The sequence below is a fragment of the Carettochelys insculpta genome, chromosome 7 (genome assembly GCF_033958435.1).
Source record: "Carettochelys insculpta isolate YL-2023 chromosome 7, ASM3395843v1, whole genome shotgun sequence".
Taxonomy (NCBI): Eukaryota; Metazoa; Chordata; order Testudines; family Carettochelyidae; genus Carettochelys; species Carettochelys insculpta.
The window spans coordinates 26,724,841-26,749,521 of record NC_134143.1 but is presented as its reverse complement, the minus strand read 5'-3'; the positions used below and the strand labels follow the sequence as shown (position 1 = coordinate 26,749,521).

At 42.0% G+C, this 24,681-nt stretch overlaps 1 long non-coding RNA gene across 3 annotated transcripts in view; it reads right to left on the bottom strand.

Annotated features, from left to right (window-relative positions):
• The window catches only part of LOC142016067 (uncharacterized), a 54,056-nt gene that overhangs the window by 4,496 nt on the left and 24,879 nt on the right, over nucleotides 1–24,681 (bottom strand). Inside the window, exons 2-4 of one of the 3 annotated variants that reach the window (XR_012646282.1) lie at nucleotides 13,109–13,181; nucleotides 5,849–5,944; nucleotides 3,992–4,110 (exon numbers count right to left, since the gene is read on the bottom strand). This is a non-coding gene — a long non-coding RNA (uncharacterized LOC142016067). Of the gene's footprint in view, nucleotides 1–3,991; nucleotides 4,111–4,295; nucleotides 4,415–5,848; nucleotides 5,945–13,108; nucleotides 13,182–24,681 lie in introns of those variants that run through there. The other 2 variants (XR_012646283.1, XR_012646284.1) reach the window with 2 other exon arrangements.

Below are 24,681 nucleotides of genomic sequence, written 5' to 3'. Positions count from 1 at the left end.
TGAGTTGAAATAACTCATTGAGACATAGTATGATGTAAGTGCTTCCTAGTGCAGGACTCTTGATTTCTACAGATCTGTCTCCTAGCCTGCCTGAAAAATGGAACTCTGGGAGATATGTCAGATTGCTAAGTAGTCACACTCATTTGAAGTGCAGGTTTTTTGATCTCTGAAGTTAATGCTTGTTTTTGGTCAGTTGAAGAGGTTTCCAAGAGAGGGAAGGAGTAAAATCTATCTCTTTATAAAATCCTCTTTCTGACAAAGACCCATTGCATGACCCACAGCTGCTGCTAATTACTCTCTTCCCCGTGACACTGAATCATTGTATTCTTCACCTTTTTTCAGAGCTGCTTTTGGTCTAGAAGCAGGAAGACACAAATTGCATTCCCACTGGAAATTACCTCCTTTTTCTTCAATACCAGTCAGCACCCCCTGCTGGAAATCATAATAGCTTTCAGTTGGCAAAAAGGAAAAGGATTTTCTCTTGACAATGGGCTCTTCTAGGGCTACATCTACACTTACCATAGAAGATCAACTGCTCCAGGTCAGTCCTCCAAGGTCCAGAACTTCTTTTGAGCCGCATGGTATTAAGGAAGGTTGGTGGGAGGAGTGCTTCCATTGACCTTCTGCCATGAAGATAGGCATGGAAGTTGACATCTGCAAAGGCAATTTTTGGCACGCAATTGGTGTACCAAAAATCGTGTAGCAGCCATCGACCTTCCAGGTAAGTGTAGATGTAGCCCTAGATTGGTTTTCAACCAAGGTCAGCCAAAAGCATATCAAAGTGACAGCAATGTTTGTAGTACAGGTTGAACTTCTCTAGTCTGGCACCTTCAGGATGTGATGGGTGCCAAACAAGAGAATTTGCCAGACCACGGGAGGTCAGTATTGTCTAGCAGCATTATCAACACTGCCGTTGCTTACTGGGCTCTTAGAAGACATTTAGGGGTAAATTACAGTTAAACAACAGCACAGAACACTGAGAGCCAGGAAATAAGCTTTATGGGACCACAGGAAACTTGGCCACCCCAATGATAAAGTGGACTTCCAGCTAACCAAAATCAAATAGGACCAAGGATGTTGCTAGATGAGAGAGTCCTGACCTAGATGTTCAACCTGTATCTCATTTGCCTACAGAATTGCATGGTTGTAACTTATTTTTTATTGCACTTCTATTAAGTAGCCTTTAATGTCTGTCATGAAAATCTAGAGATCAGCACATCCATTATGATGAAAATTCAGTTGTTTTGTCAAGTCCAAGTGCAAATGTTTGTTCTTTCCCATGGATTTGAACCACTTTCTTTTGTGTCCCTTTTAGTCTTTAAGCTCCCAATTTGGAGCACGTAGCAGAATATTCAATTTCCAAGGGTGAGTGAATAGGATTCCTTTCATTTCTGGTTCATGACTAGGACAGTGTCTGCTGGATGCTCTATGTGAAACACACCTTTCAGTTTTCTTGGTATGTCAAAGGAGGAGGATGAGGTGAAAGACTACGAGTCACGAGCAGTGTCCTTCATGGGTATGACCAGCTTTCTGGGTGTGGCAGACATGACGGATGTGCTACTCTTGAGAGCATGTGCCTTTCTGAGCAGCAGCAGAAGAGGGAGGATACTCCTGTGACTCAGATGAGCTAGTTGAATATTCAGAGCATGTAGGCAGTAGCTTGTACTTGTGTTTAGCGTGACTTGAGGAGGGAAGTTGTTGGACACAGCACAAGTAAAAGATTCCATTAAACTGAAATGCCAACATTGGGTGAGAGTCTATGGCAGCATTTATTATGGGAAGATTGTTGCAATGCTGTCATAGATGCAGAATGCAGGCAGCGTTAGGATACTGTACGAGCAATGGTGGGAATCCCACAGACAGCAAGGCTCAGGCAAACAATCTCTTCACTATACAGTGAAGATGACAAGTCTGCCTCCCTCTCCTCATGTTTTTCCTTTGTTGTGATGAGGTAGGAGACGGAGCTGGAGGTGGTGTAACAGATAATTCCATTCATCAACTACACTGAAGAACCTAACTTAGACTCATTCTGAACAGGGCACACAGGATTAACTATTGAAAATGGAAGACTAGGTGGAATCAGGAAGGTTATGATGATGATCATACTAATATTTGCTTGTAAATATTTCTGTGGCCCCTGTATCTCTTATAATTAAGGTTAAGATTTTGTCAAGAGTATTTTAAGTCAATGATAAGGACCCACAATAAACAAAAATTTCAGGGAGGCTGTGTCCTGTCTGTGAAATTTACTAAAATAGTGGGGAGAGGAAAGACCAACAGTTTGAGACCTGGGGCTGAGGGGCTGACCTCTGGCCCCTGCTCCAGCCCCACAGCAAGGGTCCAAGTCACAGAGGTCCATTAAATTTGTGACCAGATCATATGCTTATATTTGCTGGGCAGCCAACAAGCACAAACACCCAACAAGATCACAGAGACGTGTAGCCGCCTCCTTTGTCTTAACTATATACCCCCAGCAGCAGACTGCACCCTTTTTAAAGACCAGGACAAAATTCTTACGAAGGGAAAAGAAGCAATAAAAACAAAGATAATGAGAAGTCCTGTGGCACCTTATAGACTAGTAGCTTTATTGGAGCATAAGCTTTCGTAGGCAAAAACCCACTTCATCAGATGCAACAACAAAAATATAAGGGTAAGTCTTTCATATTCAGCAACAACATAAAGCCAGGTCATCTGTGGTGAGATGGCCAGAAAGAGTTTAAATGTACCAACTGGATCGTAGCAGCAGAAACCCTGAAATATCCTCACTGGTGACTATTTGCTCCCCTGCCAGCTAGGGATGACAGCACCCCAAACGCTTCTGACTTTATTATTCTGGTTTGCTAATATCAGTAATTTTCTGAGTCTTTCAGGCACTGGAACATTACTAATACTGGAAAGGCTCTCAGTCTGAGTCTCTTTTGAAGTTTTTAGGGTGGGTGATAGGAATTAAAGGCCAGATACAATCCCTGCTATTGACTTTTCTTTGTATTTTGCTAATCATTCCTCCCCTGCTGTTATCTTCATTGTCCCACCAGTGGCCTTGTCCACCAATTCCTTTTTTCTACATCTTCATTCGCAGTAAGTTCTGTCCTCTACTTTTGCAGTTACTTTCCCTCCTGCTCTTCCAGATAGCAACAGCTCTACAGAAAATGTGGTGATAATGGTTAATTTCAGGTGTTTTTAAAACACAAATTTTCTCTGGTCCAAATAGTGTTTTCCCACTTAGTGTTCGTCCTTCTGGTTTCCCGATCAGACTTGTTTCTATACCTCCTGCCTCTGCTGGTGTCTTATCTTCCAATCCCCAAGAAGAAAACCCAAGGCAAGTAAGATGAAGCATTAAAAGCATCTTTAAAATTTAAGATTCCTTTTCATGTATTCATTTTTATTTAACACAGAGTCTCTCAAGGTTGATCAGTCAGCCCCTAGAGTATTTGGAAATGACTGGACCTTGTTTAAATACTGTCAGTTCTTTGTGGCACAGTTCCTTTGAAATATGTATCTCACAGGGCATTGTATTTTAAACCGCTGGTTGGCTTGTCAGCCTGGTATTTGCCTTTTCCTACTAACGCAATCGTTTCAACTTGAGTTGCACCAAAAAGCAGCACCATCCACAGACCGTGCTGAATGTAATTGAAAGTTTTGCTTTTTGTTGCATCTCCTGGAAAGAGTTTCTTTCTTTCTTTCTTTACAGAGGTGTATTTGAACTGCCCCCTTCAGGCATGCAGGGCTATGTTCAGAACAGTAATGAAATCGTCAGACTCCCTTTCTCAATCAATCAAAAATGGTGTACCCGGGATGAGCTGCTGCCCACTTAAGAGGGAGTGAAGCATCATGAAATTTGGGAAATGTGGGTTTTCCTTTGCTTACAGTGGAATGAAATCCTACTGAAGTCAGTGGGAGTTTTGCCCATGTTTTCACCCAATTTTTTTTCCTGTTTCGCCTCCCCATTGCTCTGATGTAAATATTTCAAGGCTGCCTTCTCACTCTCATTGTCCGCTTCCCTTGGTGTTCCTGATTTCTTCTTAAGTAATGTTGTTTTCAGCTTTTGATTTTTGTCTCCCCATCTTTTCTTGCATGGTTCAGCAAACCTGGGCTGGGTCACTGGTTCCGCTGTATCAAGTACAGGATGAAATGTTGGGGAACATTTACTGCTTATGCTCCAGTACAGTGCCTCTCCCCCATCCCTTGTTGAGAGTACAAAATAGTTTGTGTTGACAGTTCTGTGGTGATAACTTGAGCCTCCCTAAAATAAAATTGCCCACACCCCTTCAGGACATTTCTCTGTAGGTACCTACCTGACGACGCTGGTGTTTGAGGTAGATTTTCGGGAAGGATCATATTCTGGGTATGGAGATGTGTATCTGTTTGATTGTGAACAAGCAGCTAAGACTTCTGATTTCTGTTGAAATTATTTCTAAAAGGAGGCAATAGTGGAGATGCCACATATGACCCTTAGCAAACAACTGTTTGAGACCCTCTCCTGCTCTTCTTCACTTTAGAGAATTTCCTTAATAAATATGAACAGAACCATTTTGATTGCATGCGCTACTTTTCATGTATTGCCTAACAATAGATATCTAGTGTGAATTGGACTGCTCACATAAGCAGTCTCTGGATCAGGCCTGTAGTGCAAGGGGGAGCCTAAAGCTAACAGAAGAAAACATACATGGCCATATGGGCTTTAGTTCCAGGAGACCAGAGTAGTCAAAATGGGCAGAAGAATCTCAAAATCATTTCCAGTATCTCCATAATAGGTGTAAACAAATTGCAATCTACTTAGCTATGAAAACTCCATTTTTCATGGAATAATAGAATAGTAGAATTAGAGGGAACCTTGAGAGGTCATCAAGTCCAGTCCCCTGCACTCATGGCAGGGTCAATACTATCTAGACCAGTGTTTTTTAAACTTTTTCCCTGTGTCTACATGAGCCTCTTCCTTTCAGAAGAGGCATGTTAATGAGTGGGTTCGAAAGATGCTAATCAGGTGCTCTCATGAATATTCAGTGCCTCATTAGCATAATGGCCTCTGCGGTGATTTGAAAGTGCGGCTTTCGAATCACGTGCCGCCTGTGGAGATGGGGACCTTCTGAAAGGACCCTCCCCCAGTTTTCCTAACACCAGATAGGAAGAAGGGGCTTTCGAAAACTGGGGGGGGTCCTTTCGAAAGGTCCTCGTCTCCCTGGGCGGCACACAATTTGAAAGCCACACTTTTGAATTGCTATGGCTGCCATTATGCTAACGGGGTGCTGTGTATTCATGAGAACACCTCGTTAGCATCTTCCGAACCCGCTCATTAACATGCCCCTTCCGAAAGGAAGGGGCTCATGTAGACCCAGCCTTTGAGACCACAGAACACCAAAAAATAACATTAACATCTATGAATTTTCTTCAGAAAAAAATTCAGACAAACCCCCACCAAACAAACAGCTACATATGCAGCAAAGCCAAAATGAAGTAATTTAATCAGGTATCAGAGAAATGAAGTGAGATTGTATCTGATTTTAATAACAGGAAATATATCCCATCAGTGTATGATATCAAAAGTGTCAGATGCTCATGGCACACTTGAAAGTTGTTCACAGAACACCAGTGTTCTATGGAACACAGTTTAAGAAACACTGATCTAAACCATTTTTCTGTCTATTCTGTATGTTTACTGTTTACTTGTTTTAAATTACAAAATTCTTGCATTTTCCTTTGAGAAAGTGGAGCTTTAAAGTTTTGAAAAGTTTGTGTATACATATGATTAAAACAAATTAATTAAGCCCCTCAAATGTCTACTTTCCCATCCTCTTTCCACATAAATAACATTTTCCACTTAAAAATACAATATGTAAACATGCCTGACCTCAGACATCTTGTGTGGTGAGAGAACCCATGTTGAATTCAAATATGTGACTTCTTTCTCGTCTTGTGGTTTTCTTTTACTGATTTCTCTTCGTTGCTGCATTCAGTTGGCATATGCAATTAGAGAGAGAAGACTATCAAGTCATGAGTCAAGATCAAACAGGCGGTTTGTGAGGTATCCATCTTTTTGGGTCTTGATTTATTTTTTGTTTTTTATAACTGTGATGGACATTGTTAACATCTATTTTAAGAATTTTTATTTTTATTCACCAATAACATTGTAAAATCAAGATCGTGAGCTTTAGGAATTTCTAAAATTATTTTTTTAAATTTTCACAATTGTGGTGAAATACGGAGAGGCCAGCTAACTAGTTAATAACACTAGTTATTGAAATTTTAAAAGATAAAGCTTCAGAACTGCTAAACATGAACTGTCAACATAACAGGTCAAAATATACAAAATTAATATCCTTAAGTAAACACTGAGTTCTCAAACAGCAATTTTCCTGTTTACCTGCCTGAAAACTTTTATTATCCATGGAAATATTTTTGTTTGCTTTGTGTGTGTGTTTGATTAAATAGATGTTTGTTGGTATTTACCAATAACAAGTTAATCCTCCCAGTTTACTTGTATTGTAAGTGTATGGCATAAAACTTCGAGAAATCCAGATTGCTGAAGATATTGACTGTGCAGGAAGGTGGTAGTAAGTTCTTCTGTTTCTATTGCTGATATGTTCACAAATGGTGAACCAAATAAGCCAGTTATGAGAAATATGGATTAGCAATTTGTTCAACAAGACTTCCTGCTGCTCTAGCCTCCACAGTTTGAAGTTCAGGCCTTAAGAAAGCTTTGTGTTACAACTTCCCAGGCTTTAATGTATACTATGCCAACATTTTTAGGAAACAGCACCCTCTTTTGGTAAGCAGAAAGAGTAACCACTATTTAGCAGCCAACAGTTACAACTCAAGCTGAACCTGCTGTGAACCAAGAAGGATTTTCTTCCTAATATTATCGAATCATAAAATGATTGCACTAAAAAGATCAGACTGTTCCTTGCTTGTTCTGTTCTGGTCTTCTTGGGAAGCTTGTCTATGCACCTTCTACGAAATTCAGGAAATAAAAGGATGGCAAATTTTAGGGATTTGTTAGAAAATCCATACGGGATCTTTTGTTCCCAGGATCAAATGGACATGACATGCAGTTTGAGGTTTTTTTGCAGTGAATTGCTACCTACCAATGTGTCTTGTTCCTTCTTACAAATACAGAGCAGACTTCCTAGTCATTAGCATTAGCTATTTTGCTTATTTTGTCTGGCCAGCTCAGCAGCAGCATAATGTATGTTGATAGAAGTTTCCAAATGGTGGGTTGTGATCCCATTTTAATGGGGTTGCCAGGGCCACCAGTAGACTTGCTGGGACCCAGGGCTGCAGATGAAGCATGAGCTCCATATTCTCCGGGCTGAATCCCAGTCCCTCCCCCACATTGGGTGATGAGGGCTTGGACTCTGCTTCCCTCCCCCTGGGCCATGTAGTAACTTTGTTGGCAGAAGGGATGTGTTGTGCAACGAGATGCAAGAGCCTCTACTTTACAGGACTGTTATAATACTTATCGCTTTAAAGTAGTTTACAAGTATTTGTGCATGGAACAGCTGACAGACTTTGCTGGGCACTGGACCAGGTGTGGGGGACGGGGGTTCGTGCGTCTCCAGGCACCCAGAAGGGGCAGGGCCTCAGGCAGAAGGGGCGAAGCTGGGGGCTAGCCTGCCACTAGCGTGCACTGCTCGAGGCTCCAGTGGTGATTTAAGGGGCCTGGGCCAGCTACTGCTATTGCCACTGTAGTGGCAGGTGGGAGCCCCAGGGCCTTTTAAATCTCTGGCCCCAGGGCAGCTGCCTTCTTTGTCTCCCCTCCCACCATTGCCAGTCCTGTTAGGGCTTGTGCCTCTTCCCATTTAAAAGAGTGTCAAAGCTCAAGTGAATTTCAGTTGAAGCAGGATTTTGTCCACAGTGAGCTTCACGACATCTTGGCGTGACCATCTGTCCCGTATTAGGAGGGGCGGTCCTGTATTTGGGATGCCAAAAAGGCGTCCCACCTTATTTTTCAAAAGGGACTCATTGTCCTGTGTTTGGCACCCCCCCCGCCCCCGCTGACCTGTTCCCCCAGCAGCTGTGCAGGTGCAGCTGCTGGCTGGAGACACTTCCCTGAGCCTCAGGGAAGCAAGGGGAGCATGGCAGCTGCTGCGTCTCTGCCACTTCCCTGAAGCTTGGGGAGCACTGGGGGCTGCTGCTTCTTCCCCAAGGTTCCCAGGGAGTGCTGGCAGCTGCAGTTTCCCTGGGGCTTCTGGGGAGGGCTGATGGCTGCTACCTCCTTCCTGGCTCCCTGGAGTTTGGTGAAGCCAGGAGGAGCCACTCCTCCCACCCGTATCTCCCTGTCCTGTATTTAGGACAGGGAGATATGGTCGCCCTACAACAACCCAATGGGAAAAATAAGTTTTATCTCCATTTTGAGGAGGAAAACCCAAAATCCTAAGCAGGCCACTCATTTTGTGTCCTTCCGCTTTGTGTCTCCAGCCGACAATTAGTAGGCTTAAGTAATTTGTCTGGAACTCCAAAGATGGGAGTAACATAGGCATTTATCTGGGATTTTCAGGTGCCGAAAGGGAGTTTGGCATTTAGCTCCAATTGGAGATGTGTGAGAGATGAGCAGCTAATTGACTTGGGAACATAGGTGAACCAAAGCCTGTCCAGTCCAATGTCCTGTCTCTGTGAGGATGATGCCAAATGCTTCAGAGAAATATGTCAGAAGCAGTAGACATGCATTAGGGATGTTAAAGGGAATAATTTGGTAACTAAATAACCACCAAAATTTTGGTTGGTTACTCAATTAATTGCCCCACACCCCTGCTCTGCATTTCAAAGGCTTAGCTGGCACACACTCTGTGTGGGATGTGGCTCTTCTCCCCTTCCCCCCAACTCTGCATTTCAACAAATTTTAACAAATTTCAGTGGGGACTGAAGCTGAGCCTGACTGTGTGGGGCTCAGCCTTTTAAGTGCCGAGCAGCAGAGGTGGGGAGAAGGGACAGAAGCTGAGCCAGCCTGTGTGCTGGCTCAGCCTTTTAAATGCAGAGTGACAGTGGGGGAAACAGCCTGATCCTGGTACAACCAGGTATAGAGTCTGAGTCAGCCACTCCCCATTTACTTTGGGTGGAGCGGGCTGCGAGTAACGGGTAGCACTAACCGATAAGCAGATGCTTGCTGGTTAGTTGTGTAACCAGATACTCAATTGCATCTCTAATGTTCAGTTTGCCTTTGAGAATCCTTGCCTTGTTTGTGACTTCTGTGCTATGTCTGTCTGTCTCTCACTACAGGTCATAAGCTTTATTATAAGAATTATTCATTTTCTGTTGACAATCTATGGACTCAAGTTAATTAAAAACTAGATGACAAGATGGAGAAACCAATACAAGTGTTGTTAAAAGTCACATTTTGAAAGTGAACAAAGACCATGTTGAGTTGGACCAGAATTCTCCACCACAAGCTACCTCTTTTATGGCCCATCAGTGCATGTTTGTGTACCTCCCTGAACTACACTTGATAGTATTGCTGCAGTTGTGTGTTCTATTTTCAGAATGATCTGTTTTTATGGCATGATAGTGATAAGATGCCATCTTCAAGTTTTTAATTATAATACTGATTTATGAAATTCTAATGAGAAATTTTTAATGTTTCTTATGAGAGTTAGTGAGTGATTAGGATTAGGCTAGGAAGTTTCCTATTTCCTCATGATATTTTTATATGACAAGGGTCACTGAGACGGAGTTTGTTTTTGTTGCAGGCTTTTTGAGTACAATAAGTCCAGGTTCTGATAGTGATAGGTTAGAAATTTCAAGGAAGTGGGAATCGGTGAGCTCCCCACTGTTCTGTCTAGTTGCTTTTAGTTTAAATGGATGGTGGCCCCTGGCTGTCTTCAACATCTAGATTTTTCATAGCTCTCATGAAACTCCTAAAAAGAAAGAAAGAATCTGAATTTAATTATATTCACTATTACACATCCCTGGACATTGGCTATTCAATATACAACCTCAGTGTTGTATATTCACAAGGGTAAGCCTGTTATTTCCAGGATGCGGACACCTGAAATGTAACACTTTGTACTCTGAAGCAAGCCATCCCTTGTCCAGACTAGTGGTATATTACTGTACAAAAGCTATTTCAGGTCATAGAGGAGACTGAGATACACTACTAATGATGTCATAAAACCGTCTGTTTATTCATGGACGTAATACAGCAACGTCTCCCCAGACCCCAAAGGATTGTCTACACTTAAATTGCTACAGTGATATAGGTGCGCTGTTGTACCACTTCATTTTAGACACTACCTAAGCCAATGGGAGGGGTTCTCCCAACATAGGAAATCTCCTTCCCTGAGGGACAATAGTTAGGTCAACAGAATGATTCCTGTTTTGACCTAGTGTTGTATTCACAGTTACTCGGTTGTTTAACAACACTGCTCAGGGATGTGGGGTTTTCATATACCTGACCAAGCTAATTAAACTGATCTGAGCTCATGGTGTTGACTCGTATGACTCTATCTGATATCCTGATCTGGAAAAAAAGAATTCTTGACCCTATTGTTAATACACTATATGCTGTTTTGATCATTGGGAGAATGGGGAAAAGTTCTAATGCTAAAGTTTACTATGTTATAGAATGAAAAAAGTATTGCAAGTGAAGAGATACAAATTTGAACACCAGCCTTTCACATACTGCAAACTTATTCTTTTGTACTGCATTTTATGTGGGTAATAACAGAAGCCTCCAATCAATATGTAGTTTGTAAAAAACAAAGTTCTCAAAGTCTTCCTCTGGGGGAAAAAAGGCTAAAAACAAGTTTGTCGTATTTTAATTATAGTAGTCACATGTTGCCTATGCCAGAGGTGGAATTCTGGATTTGGTAGACCACTGTCTGATTCAATCAAGCAAATTTTAGCTTATTTTCTGAAAAATATCTTGAGTAACTTTTTAAACACTAATTGATCAGTGCCTACTGAAGGAAAGACTACCAATCATTTAGTCAGCTTTAAGGATGCGATTGCTTGTGAGGAAGATAACAAGGATGCAGTGGTCTGAAAATGAGAGATATTGTATTTTCTATTCTATTCTGTGCAGTTTATTATACTCATTTCTGCAGTATCTGAGCACCTTCCATTAGTACGCTGAGCAATGTGGCTACACATCTGTCATGTTCTAGCATCCTCCCCTCAGGGGAATATGTGTGTTGTGGGGTGTCCTGTTTTGGTAGGCTTCTAAGGTGTGTGTGTGTAGTTTAAACATATCTTAGAGTAGATTTGTCACAAAAGGTAAGGTCACAGACACTGATCATCATGTTTCTAGTTGAATTTCTAATGAAGAAGGAAGGCAGGTTGTTGTGAATATATCAAAATACGAGTCCAGGACTGATTGTTGGGTCTGGTGTGGCCCATGCTCTGTGTAACCTAGTAAGAGCCTTTTACAACTTGATCATTCTGTTGCTGTTATAAGATATGTTGCTACATGGAAAAATTTTACCAGCTCTATTACTTGTCTCACTTTCTGGTTTGAGTCCTGAGAATGTAATAGCCTTTGCACGTTATTAATCTCAGTAAAATGAATCACATGCCGCATGCCAGAATTGTTGGTCCTGTGGGCTTCCACCAAAACTGTCTATGTGCCCAAAACTATCAGTGTCGTCATTTGCTCCAGTATTTGTTGGAAAGCTCAGGATGTATTCTGCTGAAAGTGTTAGGCAGCCCCATGCCGCATTTGATATGATCTCCAGATGACTTCTGTGAGGGTTGAGACACCTCGTCATGAAGAGCCAGAGATTCTCTTTCCAAAAAGAGCTGTGAGGTGCCTCAGTGCAAATGTGACTGGCCTAAAGACTGGACAGGACCACAGAGACTTTTTTTGGGGCTGGGGCAAAATTGGAAACTGAGAGACTCTACCTCCCAAAAAGTTATCAGAGAGGTGAAAGTGGGTGTTGGAGCATGAGCCTGCCCTGAATGCACTCTGCAGCAGTGGCTGTTGTCTGGCAGGCCTGGACATTGCTCCCTCCTCCAGGCTCACAGTGTCACTCACTGGAATTTGGCCAAGTGTCCCTTTGTATCACAGGGGTGTCTGAATGAGTGAGGATGCAACTCTACTTGTTCCAGTTTCATGGTTTGGGAGCCTGAGGTAAATGATTCCTCCCCCCAACCCCCCATCTTTTCCACACCTCCTCCCCACCCCCTGATGGTCCTGATCAGACAGGTCCGTTTGTGGCTAGTTCTCAGCTGAAACTTAGCAGGTAGTTAATATCTCTATAACCAGTCAAACTGAAACCTAGGAACTCTGACCACCTCTAAGCTTTGGGCTGTTCAGGACTCAGCTCCTAGCTCATTTTTGTGGGTTTTCTCATCTCTAATAGAACATTGCCATGTAACTTCAGGCCCATACATCATGATTATAGTGGCTTTCTAACTCCATGTCACCCCAAACATCTCTTATTCCTAGCCCACTTCTAGACATTTGAAGAAACAGGAAGCATGCTGGCTGCTCCAATGTATTTGTTCAGTGCTGCCTTGTTGCCTTGTGTGGATCAGGTGTCGTCGGAAAAACACCTGCCTGCTTCATTTTCTTTCCTGAATTCAGGCAGAGTGTGAGGAGTTCTTATGAATCCTAAAGCACCTCTGGGGGTTTTTCAAAGAGCAGCCTGTGACCCTAACACCTCCAACTTTGGAATTTGTACCTTTGAAATTTTCATTCTAAACCTAGAATCATCAGTTGAAGTTCAAGAGATTCTTTCCATTTCTTATCATTTTTTTTCCTGTAAAACTTATGTACAGTGAAAGCTGTGCTATCTGGCACTTTTCCAGCCAGAAAGTACTATACACCAGCATTTCTGGTCTTAATAGGGTTCAGCTGGTGTGGGGAATGCAGGGTCCCTAACCATTGCTGTGTGAAGCAGCCATGGAGGATCCATGCATTGGCTCCACTCTGAGCTCTGGCTCAGAGCTCATATTGGCTAGGAACCATAGCCAATGGGCATTGGGTTGGGGGTGGCGGTGGGGGGGGGTTAAGCACCTGTGGGCAGAGGCAGCATGCAGAGCTGCTGGCCATACCTGGCAGTTTTCTCTGCTTAGGAGCAGCAGGAGTCATCACTTGCACCCAGCACCCCAGAACCTATTTGCAACCCCAGCCCTGAGCACACTCTCTGCTATTAGTTAATTTGAATTTTTTACTTACCAGCAACCCTTCCATTGTTCTTCCCAGCATGTCAGGTAACAAACCTTTCATTGTATATTGCTCAAGTGAACTCCTGAAAAAAAGCCCCAGGGGACGAAGAGACTTAGAGACGATATCAGTAACATACTCAAGAATGTTATTACTGGCAACAAGTACCAGAGGGGTAGCCATGTTAGTCTGTATCTGCAAAAACAATGAGAAGTCCTTATAGACTAACAGATTTTTTTGGAGCATAAGCTTTTGTGGGCAAAGACCATGCATCTGACGAAGTGGGTCTTTGTCCATGAAAGCCTATTAGTCTGTTAGCCTGTTAGTCTATAAGATGCCACAGGATATATCATTTTTACTGGGAAGGTGCATAAAGATAATAGGACCATCTAGTAGGATGCATAGTTGGGAACGTGAAGTTAGCGTGCCATATAGCATACACACTGGAGTATTTTACTGCAGTTACAAAATGGCCTTATATTGATGGCAATTTTTATAAATGAATTATATTGTTATGGACATTCTGCAGTAGGAAGTGGCTTGAATGAAGTGCTCTTACAGATTAAACCTTTAATAAAGACTTTGACGTTAACATAATTAAATCCTCCTCACCCCCAGCAGCTATACTTTTACTCAAGTAACTTTTTGGGTACTTTTTCCACCTGTGCTTGCAGCTTAGCTTTGCTTTATATGAACAAAGTCTCAACCATTGTGGCCCAGGCCTTAAGCCTCATACCAGGTCTGTAATATATAGGCTTATGTTTCAGGTCCTCATCTCTACATCTGCTTTGCAAGTCTTTCAGAATACAAAGTAGCGGTATGCCTGAATTAACTGTGTTAGGGTGAAAGCTCACTTAGATCGCTACAGTGGCTCAAAGCAACTAGTTCATACTGGTGAGTCTGGACTGATGAATTAAATGAAACTAGTGATTTGCCTGCATAGATGTTCTAATGGCTTTTCCTTGTATAATGGGCATTCTAGAATCCATAGAGCACTTTAAAGGCTGGCACTGTGATGGCTGTATTTGTGTAACATATGCCTAGAAGATCATTCATAAATCAGATTCATGGAAACAGGGGGCCAGAAGTGTTCCATTGTCTCTGTCCTCAATCCCACCCCTTACCCAAGCTGGGGCAGGGAGGGAATTCAATAGTTATTAATTTCCTGAGTTCATTCTTTCGAAAAAATGAAGTGTTTATGAACAAAAAATTCTAGTGTGTAAAGCATAATAGAATGAGAAGTTGTGATTCAGCTCCCAACTGTTTCCAGAATAACATGGACTTATGCGAGATAATGAATTTAGCACAATCATTGTTTTCATTGTTACTTAGTTTTACTCCCTGCTAAAGGAATTAGGCAGATGATTCATGCCACAAGTGCTATGGAACTAAATATGAATGAAAAGAGTGAATTTATGCTGCCAGAGGATGCAAACTCTACATACACCTGCACTTTAAAAAGTAGACGGCTTTGGAAAATGTAAAATATTTTTTAAAAGCAAGCAAAAAAAAGTTGTCCAGTTGCAAAACGTGTGGTTAATTGTTTTTTTTGGGCTATCCTGTGCAAACTTGTATAGAAAACACAATTTTGAAAGCTAAATCTTATCTCTTCTGTACTGTGTTCATATTTTACCTCACCATGGTTCTTCCACCTGACATGAGCACACCACAGACCATGAAGGAGTGATCTGCTGCTGCTTTTAAGAAAAAATGCTAGACCTCAGTTTAGAATGACTGGGGCAAACAGATGGTGCTGGGTCTTGCCAAGAGAGCAGGGGACTGGACTAGATGACCTCCTGAGGTCCCTTCCAATTCTAGGAGATGTGTATCTCCACTTATATTATATTGTGATTTCCCTTAGTAACTAAATAAATTTACCTACATTTGGAGATATTTTCCAATGTCTTGTTTTAAGGATATGATAAAGAATGAGTCTTATTAAGCCACACGATGCTTTCTTAAAATGCAATGCTCATCTTTGTAGCGATATTTAAAATAAAAACCAAAATGGTTAACTTTCATGTTGTCTGAAATATATTCTAATTCAGAAGTTCCCAAATTCTGGTCCATGGAGTTTGCTGGCCATATGATATTGGCTTCTTTTCACTTCCATCTGCTGAAGGCTTTTAAAGCCATTTGAAGCACATTTTAAATACTATCCTGGGGTTACTTTTCCATGTAGGCCAGGAGTGTCCAATATGTTCGCCACTCCCCACGTGGCAAATAAGACACTGCATTATGGCAAACATGTATCCCGAGCCACATGCAGCTCTTGGAACCTTTAAATGCAGCTCCTCCAGAGAGCTGCATATAGGAATCACCATCTGTCTGCTCCATGCCCCCCTCCCCCCCCACCCCCCCCACCGGGTCGGAGAAGCGCATAGTAGTGGCAGTGCTGGCAGCAGTCTCAGTGGTCTGGTGAGTTGGTAGCATTGAATTAGAATGGCGGGGCTGGAGGTGCCTGGCTCTGGGGGATGGGGAGGGCATTTATTTAGAGTGCTGCAGGGGGAATGTGGCAAATATGGAAAGACAACCACGAGCATGGTGATCTTTGAATTTCTATTGGACACTGCTGATGTAAGCAATTGCTATGTTTGCCGTGGAGAAGTTGTACAGATATGAATAGAAAGGAGGTGAATGGAGTCTGATTGTGAATGGGAGGGTCTGTGAGAAAATTGCTATATTAAAATGTGGTATACACTGAAAACCCCCACTTTTCTTCACTAGAAAAATTAGAACACTCTAGTGAGCATGGAATAATGGGAGGAAATATTAACATCCAGGAGCATAGAAGGAAACTGATGTATAATAAAATATTCAATAATTAAAATGGGCTAGATGGCAAATCCACTGGAAAAAGTCCAAAAAAAAAAAGAGAAGCAGCAATAGGTCTGAGCCTGTATTGTTTGCACAGCTAAAATTCCCACTGCATTTTAGTGGGGGATGTGTGAGAGTTCAGGGTTTGTATGTGTAAGCAGTGCTGGATCTTGTCTAAGTTCTGAGCGATGAAAAGGATGCTCAGAGATTTCTGGCTAAAACTCCTGTACTGGAAATGTGCCCTCTGAAGGGCTAACTGCATAGGACTATGAGTCTGCTGGGGGCAGGCTGCAGACAGCCTTGCAAAGGGATTGCCTAATACTCAAGAGATTCTCTACGCAGGAGCATGAAGAGGTGAAGGATGGTGGGTGGTAAAATTACAATGAGCAAGACTAGTTGTGTATGTATATATCATCCTGTTTTGCTGGCCAAGCCTTGCTGAAGGGGTGAGATGGACTGTTTTTTGCTATTTGTTTCCATGTCCAGTAGTAGTGGGTATGACGTAGGTGCATAGGTAGTCTGGCTGGTTCAGCCTGACAGTTCCATTTCATCACTCAACAACTTTGTGCTCATACACATGCATTATCTTATAACTTAGTCATTTCCCTAAATCTCATACAAGTCAAACTAACATCCCAGATTACATCCAGTCTGTATATTTATTCTTTGATTTTTAATTTTGTCATAATGCCTTCATGTGTATATGTCACATGGAGCTGAAATAGATAACCAGAATGCCAAATGCAGCCCTTACTAGGACATTAAGTAAGAAATCATAATCTGTCCACCAATATCCAGACTGGGCATGGAGAATCAAACATACAGTTAAAAAAGAATCCTTCACTCAACAGACTTGCAAGTCCTTTACTTCTTTCAACACATTGAATTCAATTTGTCCAATTTCAGGTCATACAGTCTGAGGCTATGTCTACATTAGAGAGCTTTGTTAACAAAATTGTTGTTTTGTTGAGAAAACCCGCAGAGCGTCCATATTCCGAAGTTGTTCAGTCAGCAGTAAACTAACAAAACTCGGCATATTTGTTGGTAGTGTTCTTCCACTCCACTCTGTGTCAACAGAAAGCCAGTCTGGACATTCTGGAGGATCTTGTGTCAACAGACAGGGCTTCCAGGACACCGGGCAGCCCTGTCTGCTGTGCTTCCAGTTGGCCGTTTTGTCGAGAAAGTGGCGAGGCACTCCAGCAACGTTCAGTCAACAGAGCACATTGCTCTTTTGATCTGCTTTGCAGTCTGGCCGCAATCTATTGACAGAAGTTTTGTCAGAAGATACCTTCCAGCAATAACTTCTGTTGACAGATCGCTCTTGTGTAGACGTAGCCTAAGACTGATCCTTCAAATCATTATAAACATTGTAATTTTAAGTGGCTGACTTGCCGGTAATTTAATGAACCACAGTCTTGCAGGGATGTAACAGCTCATGTTATATACTAAACCATTAAGTTGCAGACAGTGGCACTTGTCCTAAGGTGTACTATTATCCCGTTTCATTCTTCATTTTCTGAATCTGTCTTTATATGCTGAACTTCATAGTTTGTGTGACTTTATTAAAATATTGAGTTTTAAATTTTATATATACATATGCCTATTCCTATTCCACCTTTTCCATCAAGATTCCAGGAATAAAACTATGTCTAAATCACTTATTCGATGAGTTACTTCACTGTCATTATTTTTTTTTTTGTGCAAAAACTATGTAACTAGAAATATATACACACACACGAAGGGAAATTTTATGTCTTTTCCTGTTTCTTGTATTATTCAATATAATACATTCTCTGTTCTCAAAGTGAATATTTTAATATTTTAGGTCACTTTCTACTAATCTGCTTTCTCAATTATTAACTCCCCTGGAGTAAAACTTATTCAGCAGTTAGAGTAACTGGAGTTAGCTTATGTTATTTTCATTTTTTTATTAAAATTTTCTGTTCCAAACATTATAATAATTAAAGGATGTTGTATTAATAATAATAATAATAATAATAATAAATAGTAGTAGTAGTAGTAGTAGTTATTATTATTAAAGGATGTTGCTTACACTCAGCTCATGAAAGAGCACAACAAAGTTTAAATTGTCCCATATCTTTAAGTCCGATTCCAATGACAGTCCTGTTTAGTTCCACATTTGTTTTGCATGTGTTACACTTCTGTTAATGGTAGGTGACCGCCAGAAGAGCCAGGTTCTTTTCCAAGGGCCTTCCGTCAGTAAAGGAACCAAACTCACTCGAGCCCCATCCCAACAGCCTGGGACAATCTCACCCTACCTGCCGGGTCCCTGTAAAGGCAGCTTTTCCCCTCTCACAAGCAGAGTCTGAGATTGAACAGCTTGTTTAATGCCAGTGGCCTAACATTAATTTACACAGCGAGACACGCAGTATGCTTAAACAAAGGAGAGGAAAACCCCATAAAGAAAGGCACCATAAAATATATGCATGTCTTCTTTGAGTAGCATTCCTGTGGGAGCCTCCAATTTGCTGCACCCCCGGGTTGCATCTGTGAACAAAGATTTTTGGTGGCAGTGCCTATTTGGCCCATCCAGGTGCCCCATACACCCTTATGCCTTGTGCTATGCAAGCGAACCACCCTTCCTCCATTCCTTCTCAGTTGTCTTTGGCCTGAGATGGAGTATGCCTACACAAGCTGTCTCTAGTATTCAGCAATTAGTTAGCATACAGTTATCTGTTTGGTGTTTTTTGAGTTCTCGGAACAGCTGTTTCCCTTTTTCTTTTTCCTTTCTAGTGCCCCACCCACATCAATGTATCTGTCACCAGAGACAGCTAGACAGATAGGCAGTACCTCAGCACTGCGTACCTCTGTGCTCTGAAGACTTCAGCCTTGGTATCTGCTTCTAAACAGAAGGTGGTAGGGAGTAAATCTCCAAGAACATCTTGGTCATATTTTATAGGACTATAAAATAAATTTGTTTCTTCCTTGAGTAGCATTCCTGTGGCAGCACCTCTGACGTGCTTCTGGGAACAGAGACCTCTGGTCCCAAAAGGAGATCCACACAGGCCCAGAGGGATCCCAGTACTACACCGGTGAAAAGGAGTGTTGCCTATGACAGGCTCAGTACTGCACTTTCATTCCTATATCTAGAATGGCAGAAATGTGGCTGAGAAGAATTCTCACCCTCGTCTAATTTGCATTTGACACAGCAATTCCTCATGCTTGAAATATATGGAAGAAGACTCCACAGATTCTTAAATATCAGGCAAGTGCTCGGCAGTCTATTCTAGGTCATATTGCTATCCATCCTACATGGATGTGTTACAGGAAGATAGACCTCAAATGACACACACATTGCAGGAACATAGATGGATGTCTCCACTTGGCCCCTCCTCAGTGGCCTTGCTGGGACTTACAAGCATTTTGTCATCAATAATTTGCAACAGCATTTTCACGGATAAATGTTCAAGCTCCTTTGCCCCCATCTATGCCAGATGAGGAGATCTTTGATGAACAAGAAGCAAGGGAAGATAAAGAGAGGGCACCTCTTACTAATATTTCCTCACCATCATCTGATGAAGCAGTGACGTTTCTAATACCTTTTATGGTGTATGACTTCAGGTCATTTCAGGAAATGAAGTGAATTGATGACATGGCATAGATTCCCTTCAAGAAGGTTCAGGAGTCCCACCATAAACTACTCGATAGCTTACATGCCTCCACATCTATGGAGTGTATGAAGAATTTTGGCCAAACCTAATTTACCACACATCTTATCTGCAAAGGACAGATAGATCAGAGAATTGGAGTTTCTATTTTTTCAACTATATCTAATTTCCTACTAGTGGAGGTCATTAACAAATGAGGCAGATGCCAAGTCCACCCCCCATACAGTGAAGGGCCACAGGAGGCTCATTCTTTTTGGTTGCCAATCCTGTGCTTCAGCCACACTTCAGTTCAGAAGGGCAAACCATGAGGCACTTACGGAAAAATTTGATTTTTTTGAATGGCAACAAATTTAATTTTTATAGTGAGCACCTGCCAGAAGAACACTGTGACCAATTGAAGACCTTTATACAAGCGAGTCAGCTCCTGGCAAAAACTTCACTCTAGGCTTCCTTAGAGGTTGCAGATACTGCAGCATGATCTAGACCACTGTAGAGGTCTTGGGATTTGCGTCTTGGCTGTAGTTATCTGGCTTTCCAAGAGATGTTCAGAGCACTGTTGAAGACTTCCCGCTTGATAGCTCTTCACTGACTTGACAGTACATTTCTCCACACTTTAGAGGACTTGAAAGCCACACTTACAACCCCTAGGAATGTATACTCCTGTAAACATGAGCAGATTTAACACGTCTCAGAAAGCACACTCATCCCATACACTACTTATGGTAGACCATTTGAGCCCACATCCAAGACACCAAGATACACCAATAGGAGATTGCCTTCATCTACATCTTCTCAGTCACCTGCATTCCCTAAGTGACAGTTTTGATGGATTGGTCGAGAGTCTTAACCATCTGATAAGGTTTTACAGCTGCCCTGTGTAACATCCACGGGGACATGATGTGCAAAAGGAGAAGGTGTTCCCTTGTGCAGTAACTGGAATTCGAGATGTGTGTCCTTATGTTTTGTTCCACTACCCATCTTTCTTCCCTTATAATTCAGAGGCTCCCTTGGGAGACTGCACAGCAGAGAAGGAACTAAGGCTGGTTTGCAAAGTGTATCTAAAGTGGAGCACCCACAGGTTCATTTCAGAGAACTTCTGTTACTGCACATGGTGAGTAACTTCTCCATGTGTAACTGTGACAGGATTTGTGGTCTGAATCCTAGTTATGCTAGCTGGGGATTGCAAGAAGAGACAGTGCACTGGACTCACCCATTTCTGTTCCTGAGACACCCCCGATAGGCCCTGGCTCTAGGATTGCTGGGATAGGTTGGCATAGCTCCAATTCCACATCAGCCCAGCATTCAGGCAAGGCAATGGAGTGATGAGAGCCTTTGCACAGCCAGAAAGGCAGTGCAAGGACCAGGAGCTGGACCTTTGTGAACATATGGATTCTGTGCTATCCTAACTCCAATATGTAGGTAGTATAGAAAAAGCAAAATTCAGGACGCCAGCCAGTGCATAGGAAACAGATATTTCCGCCTGGCAAAAGAAACTTTTTGAGGTGAAGAACCACTCTAGATGTCTTTCCAGTTTTGGTCATCTTTAAAATAGTTCAATGCAATTAATATACATGAGTCTCAATTAAATACACTTACTGTGAGTGTTTTTATATGGAAGTGAGCATTAGCTGTTCAATGTGCAGCATGAATTGAAGTGTCATTAGTACTTCACCTATGAAAGAGTCAGAAGTGTAATAATTCGCAGCTGTTTCAGTATTGTTTCCAGTGTCAAAGGAAATAGTAGGGATGAGTGCACACACTGGCTAGACTTTGGGCTGACCTAGACTGTTTGTGGAAATGCAGAATACATACTTCTTAAAAGGTTCTTAATTTTTCCCATCCCGCCCTGATTGAAAACTCCTTTGCTCAGTTACATGATGCAAAGAGCAAAGGGCTCAGTTGTACTCCATTGAGTTCACTGGTCAAACCCCAGTGTTTTCAGCTAGTGTAAGGGGAGACGCAAAGTGGGCAGTAACAGATCAGAGCAAATCAAAAAAGAACATCCATTTCATTTGTGTTGTTGTACGAAGATCTTGTACCATCTCCATCTACTGAGATTTACCACAGCTGAGGATCTGGCTCATTGTAATCAACAATGACCATTATTTATGTTGTGTCCTTAGCCACATCACAACACAGACTCCTACTTTCAAACAAATGGGTCTTTAGGTTGTCTTCTCTGTGCTCGTCTTAGTGAGTAAACCCGTGGTTGGACTATGGTGGAACAGATTGTTTTGTTTTTTTTTTAAAGGAGCAGAGTCCTCATAATCCAAAATATCCCTTGGGTGAATCAAACAACCCTCCTCCACCCAAACGAAACCTAAATACCACTTCAGATCTACAGAATATAATTAAAAATAAAGACCCTGATCTTGGAAACACTTAATAAACAATTAACCACGTAGTTATCGGGACTCATTTTGTTTGTCATATAAAAAAGCCATAACCAACTGCACTGATTACTGTCACAGATGATCAGCTAAACTTGTTATTGTCTCATTACTAAAACTGCCAAGCTCTAGTTCTGTGGCATGGGTAAACACATGACTCCCTCCTGTTCTTCTCTCTGAGATGAAGAGTCATGCTTGAGGTAACGAACTGGTCAGTTTTCAAGGTAGATTACATGACCTCTCCCACATATGCCTGATCTGGTAGACATCTTCAGCCCAGCCCATGGATAGTTGCTGGTCTCACACCACTGAAAGAACATGTCAGGCTTTTCTAGCCCTGGGACAGATTGCTGTAGCATAGTTAGGGCCCAATCCTTCATAGGGCAGAGCAGCTCCTACGAGGCTGGCCAAACTCTCAGCTCAATTGATGGGGAACACTTCGAAGCAGAAGGCATCTTGCAAGTTCCATCCCTTAGTTTGGTGACTAAACACAGCAATGAAAATCACTTTGCATCTCAGAGGGTTAAAATCAGTGAAGAAAAGCTTTGCAACACTAGAGAACTGTCACATATTAGCCATATTAAGTTCAGCGTACCTGATGTGAATGGAAAGACACCTTAAGCATGATGAATTTGAATCTGGAAGTATTTTGTTCTCTTTGCTGTATTGTACAACAGGCCACAGTGATTATCTAAGAATACATCTGCCAGTTAACACCTCTGATATTTCTGCTGTGCTAATGAGGAACAGAATGTAAGGTTTTGTGTTTCATTTACATCACATGAGAGATTTAATATTTTCAATATGCTGTGTGTGTGACCAAGGTACTTCCCTGCATGCTGGTGCCTGGATGATGGTAGCTACCATGTGCTTTGATTCACTGGAAGGCTAATGAGCACTTCCAATTGTTTCAAGTGCTCCTTTCCATTTATTGCCATCCTGTGTGGAAATTCATCAAGTTGGCTATGCTCAAAGAAGGATTTTCAGTGGAAGGTAGTTTTGCCTCCCTCCCTTAAATTATGGATTTCAAAATGAGAGTGCTTGTCATTCATGGCAAAAGGATTATATTTACTGCAGCTAGTTTGGACAGATTGAAAGGAAATGGAAGGTTTGTTGCTACCGTCGGAGCCAAACAATAGCTGACTGATGCACAAGGAAAGGTTTCTCACACCCAGGAATGCTAAGATGATCTTTAAGTGCATAGGCTATGTCGACATGAGAGAGTTTTGTCGACAAAACCTGGGTTTTGTCTACAAAATGTGTGGAGCGTCTATGCACAAGATGCATTCTGTCAACAAAACTGCACTTCCGCTGACAGCATTCTGCCTCTCCAATGAGGAATAATGAGTTTGTCAACAGTTTCTATCAACAAAAAAGCCATGCAGATGCTCTGGGGGCTTCTGTTGACAGACAGTGCTTCCAGTTCACCGGGCAGCCCTGTTTGCTGAGCTTCTGGTTGGCTGTTCTGTCGAGCGAGCAACTGGGCAGTCTGGCCGCTCTCTGTCAACAGAGTGGATTGCTCTTTCAATCCGCTTTTGTGTGTGGACACAATCTGTCAAGAGAAGTTTTGCTGGAGGATCTCTTCTGACTGTAACTTCTGTTGACGGATCGCTGTAATGTAGACATAGCCCGTCAGACTAAAAATTGGTCTCTCACCCGTACATGGAATCTGCCTGTCCAGAAGCTGCTAGGTAAGCTGACTTGCTCCGCCCCTTTACTCTCTTTGTCAATGTCTACACAGCAGCATTATTTCTTAATAAGCTATTCCAGAACAGGTATTGTAGAACAGCTTATTCCAAAATAGTGCAGCTACAGACAAAGTGCATTTCAAAATGGTGCTCAGCTATTTTGAAATACAGTGGCTGTGTCTCCACTAGCCCCCTCCTTTTGGAGGGGGCATGGTAATGAGGGATTTGGGCAGATGCTAATGAGGCACTGCCATGAATATGAATTGCCTCATTAGTGAAATAGCAGTCACGCACAATTCGAAAGTGCAGCTTTTGAAATGCACGCTGCCCATATAGACAGAGGCCTTTCAGAAGGAACCCCTGGTTTGAAAGCCCCTTCTTCACGTTTGGTTTTGGGAAAAGGGTGCTTTCAAAATCAGAGGGTCCTTTCGAAAGGCCCCTGTTTACACAGGCAGCATGCGTTTTGAAAGCAGCACTTTCAACTTGTGCTCAGCTGCCATTATGCTAATGAGGCGCTGCATATTCATGGAAATGCCTCATTAACATCTGCTGAAATCCCTCATTACCATGCCCCCTCCAAAGGGAGGGGGCTAGTGTAGACACAGCCAGCATCTACACACAATGGAGCCTATTTTGAAATAGAGCCACTGGACACACTATGGCTTATTTTGAAATAGATTCTATTCCCTGTCTACATACCCCCAATTTTGAAATATCTGTTTAGAAATAGGTTCTGTTCCTCATACAGTAAGGTTGACCTCTTTTGAAATAAGGCATCCTCTATTTCGAAATAGCAGTTGCATTGTATTGCTTGCATAGTTATTTTGAAATAGCAGTTGCTTTTTCAAAATACAGTCTTCCCCTGACTTACGAGGATAATTCCTTCCTGAAAAACCCCTCTTAGGGCAAATTCTCATAAATCGAAAACGTAATTACCATTAATTCAATGGGAAAAATTTTATGCGTTCTTGGGCCCCAAAATTTACACCCATTTATGCTAAAACAACACCAAATCCCCTTAAAATGAACACGATTATTTCAATAGTTAACATTAGTTATCA